Consider the following 4,137-nt stretch of genomic DNA (forward strand, 5'->3'; position numbering starts at 1 on the left):
TGTTCTCTAGCTTCACATAATGTGTTTCATTTGCTACTTTGCCTGGGAAAACAATGTGTTATAAAACTGTTGGACTTCTTATAACCAAAGTTGGCTGAATTTCAATGACACCAGAATAAAGAATGGGAAAAGCTCCCAAACACTTCTTTAGCAATATTTGAGTCTGAGTCAATGAATTAAAAAAGAAGACTAGGGACGCCTGGGTGGCTCAGTCACTTGAGCATCCGACTCTTGGTTTCAGCTCAAGCTCCACACAGGGCCCCACACTAAGCATGGAGCCTACTTAAGATAAATAATAGCAATAATAATTTCCATGTAGCCAAAAGTGTGGCAGTAGCTTTAGGCTTTTACAAGTAAAAAAAAAAAAAAAGGAGGTGGGAGAAAGAGAGAAAGTTAGCAAAGAAATGGGAAACATGCTAGATTTCAGGACTCTGTGGAAAACTATTAACAATTATTGGGTCTAGATTGTCATTTATTTATATAGATAGTTCCTTCCCATTTGCTATTACATTCCCTAAATATCTTGCAAAAAAAAATCTTAAGACAATCCATCATATATATAGTAATACAAAGAATATAATAATGTTACAATAGGGAAATAGGGAAGTAAGAGTAGTGAAAATAAAAGGAAGACAGAATTTAATTCAACACACTTCATCAGACCCTGTACACTGGCTAGAAATAGGCTAAGAATTTGGGTTTAGCAACCTAGCAGCGAATATAGAAGAAACTTGATCCAAGAAGCCTTATCAACACCATGGAAGACCTCGCAATCAGAGAAACCTACATCTGATTCCCAGCTCTAATCAGCTGTATGGCCTTGAGGGCAAGTCACTGAACCTTCTAGGTCTCAGTTTCCTCCTTTATAAAATGAGAATGATGATAGGTATCCCTTAGTTACAAACTACCCAAGTCAAGTACAGGCATACCTCAAAGATATTCCGCTCCAGGCCACCGCCATAAAGCAAGTCACATAAATTTTTTTGGATTCCCAGTACATATAAAAGTTATGTTTACAGTACCTGTAGTCTATTAAGTATGCAAGAGCATTATGTCTAAAAAAGCAATGTAGATACCTTAATTAAAAAATACTTGATTGCTAAAAAATGTTAACCATCATCTGAACTTTCAGCAAGTTGCAGTCTTTTTGCCCGTGGAGGGTCTTGCCTTGATGTTGATGGCTGCTGACCAATCAGGGTGGTGGATGCTGAAGGTTGAGGTGGCTGTGACAACTTCTTAAAATAAGACAACAATGAAGTTTGCTGCATCAACTGACTCTTCCTTTCACAAATGATGTTTCTGTAGCAATGCTGTGTGATAGCTTTTTACCTACGGTACAACTTCCTTCAAAATTGGAGTCAATCTTCTCAAACTTTGCCGCTGCTTTTATCAAGTTTATGTGATACTCTAAATGCTTTATTGTCCTTTCAACAATCTTCACAGCATCTTCACCAGGAGCAGATTCCATCTCAAGAAACCACTTTCTTTGCTCATCCACAAGAAGCAACTCCTCACCCATTAAATTTTTATCCTGAAATTGCAGCGATTCAGTCCCATCTTCAGGCTCCACTTCTAATCCTACTTCTCTCATTTCCACCACATCTGTGGTTATTTTCATCACTGAAGTCTTGAACCCCTCAAAATCATCCATGAGGGCTGTGATCAACTGCTTTCAAATTCCTGTTAATGTTGATATTTTGACCTCTTTCCATGAATCATGGACATTCTTAATGGTGGGTGTCTAGAGTGGTGAATCCTTTCCAGAAAATTTTCCATTGACTGTGCCCAGATTCATCAGAGGAATCACTACCTTACCTTACAAAATGTATTTCTAAAACAATAAGATCTGGAAAAAAGTTGGAATTACTCTTGGATCCATGAGCTGCAGAATGGATGCTGCGTTAACAGGCATGAAAATAGCATTAACCTTGTTGTCCATCTCCATCAGAGCTCTTGGGTGACCGGGTGCATTGTCGATGAGCAGTCATATTTTGAAAGGAATTTTTTTTTCTGAGCAGTAGGTCTCAAGAATGGGCTTAGAATATTCAGTAAACCATGTTATAAACAGATGTGCCATCATCCAGGCTTTGATGTTCCCTTTTTAGAGCACAGGCAGAGTAGATTCAGCATTTTGGGACCTAGGATTTTTGGAATGGTCAATGAGCATTGGCTTCAACTTCAAGTCACCAGCTGCATTAACCCCTAACAAGAGAGTCAGCCTGTCCTTTGAAGTTTTGGAGCCAGGCACTGACTTCTTCTCTCTAGCTATGAGAGTCCTAGATGGCATCTTCTTCCAATAGAAGGCTGTTCCATCTCCATTGTTTAGTGTAGTTACTTCCATTAATGGTCTTAGCTGGATCTTCTAGAGAACTTGCTGCAATTTCTACATCAGTACTTGCTGCCTCAACTTGCACTTTTATGTTATGGAGATGGCTTCTTTCCTTAAACCTCATGAACCAGCCTTTGCTAACTTCACCCTTTTCTTCTACAGCTTCTTCGCCTCTCTCAGCCTCCACAGAATTGAAGAGATTTAGGGCCTTGCTCTGGATTTGGCTTGACGGACTGTTGTGGCTTGTTTGATCTTCTATCCAGACCTCTCCAACTTTCTCCATATCGGCAATAGGCTGTTTTACTTTCTGACCATTCCTGTGTTCACTGGAGTAGCACTTTTAAATCCCTTCAAGAATTTTTCCTGGGCATTCACAACTTGGCTAACTGTTCTGCACAAGAAGTTTGGCTTTCGACCTATCTCAGCTTTTGACATGCCTCCCTCACTGAGCTTAGCCATCTCTAGCTCTTGATGTAAAGTAAGAGACATGTGACCTTTCTTTTCACTGGAACACTTAGAGGCCATTGTAGGGTTATTAATTGGCCCAACTTCACTATTGTTGTGTCTCAGGGCATAGGGAGGCCCAACGAAAGCGAGAGAGATGGAGAACAGCCAGTCTGTGTGGCAGTGAGAACACACACAACAAGTATTGATTAAGTCCGCTATCTTATATGGGCACGGTTCATTGCACATCAAACAACTACAAAAGTAACATCACAGATCACCATAACAAATACAATAATAATTTTAAAAGTCTGAAATATTGTGAGAATTTTCAAATTGTCACTGTAACACAGAGACACCAAGTGAGCAAATACTGTTGGAAAAATGGCACCAATAGACTTGATCGATGCAGGGTTGCCACAAACCTTCAATTTGTAAAAAAAAAAAAAAAAACAAGAAACAAAACAAAACAAAACAAATAACATCTGCAAAGCTCAATTTTTTAAAAAATGCAGCCTAATAAAATAAGGTATGCCTGTATCTAAAAGGACACTTGGCATTCAGCAAATGTTTAATATGACTAATCAATTAAATAGCTCATATGATGCATAGAATAAAAAAATAAAACCAGTTGCTCAGGACCAGCTAGCAAAGAGCTAACGAACAGCTAACCCTCTAACACCAGCAGAACATCAGTGAAACTCAAGTAAAGAGAGAATGAAGAGCCCACCCAATTTCTTTAGCAACACTTGAGTTTTGAACTGATCATTGTAAAAAGTAAAATAATTTACACATGACCAGAAGTTTGCCAGTGGTTTCAGGCTTCATCATAAGGCATTTGGGTTTGGTTGCATGTGTGTGTTTGTGTGTGTGTGTGTGTGTGTGTGTTATGCTATCATTTTAGTTTAGTAGTCCCTTGACAAAAAGTATTTCATCCCTTCACAGATTTGCACAGGTGGCTTCAACATTGACCTTCCTTTTTCTATTTCTTTCAGAAATAAGCTGGACTTCCCCCTCTGCTTTCCTCTCCCAACATCACTGAAGACTGTGAGCTTTCTCTGGCTGAGAAGCCAAGTGAGTCCATTGAACCAGATTAACATCATTTTAATGGATCAACCAGTGACAAGTGCTAGACTCACTAACTAGGTGGCAGACTTCCCTGCCCAATCTCCGGGGAGGATTTCAGATTTCACGCACACCCAGCCCATTTGGCTCATCACGTCTTTCGGCTCCAGATCTTCTGGGATTCCAGTCAGCAGGCCTGTATGTCTCGTTCTACCCCCGAAACCCCCAGCCACTGGGCCGTGATGATTTTTCCACACTTCACCCTGGGGCGTGTCAGCACACAAAGCCAAAGCATTTGA

The 4,137-nt window shown here is 40.0% G+C and overlaps 1 pseudogene; it reads right to left on the minus strand.

The window, feature by feature from the left end:
* Positions 1-1,109: 1,109 nt before the first annotated feature.
* On the minus strand, positions 1,110-2,854 carry LOC110578839 (annotated as a pseudogene).
* Between the last annotated feature and the right edge of the window lie 1,283 nt (positions 2,855-4,137).

The sequence above is a fragment of the Neomonachus schauinslandi genome, chromosome 4 (assembly GCF_002201575.2).
Source record: "Neomonachus schauinslandi chromosome 4, ASM220157v2, whole genome shotgun sequence".
NCBI classification, from domain to species: domain Eukaryota; kingdom Metazoa; phylum Chordata; class Mammalia; order Carnivora; family Phocidae; genus Neomonachus; species Neomonachus schauinslandi.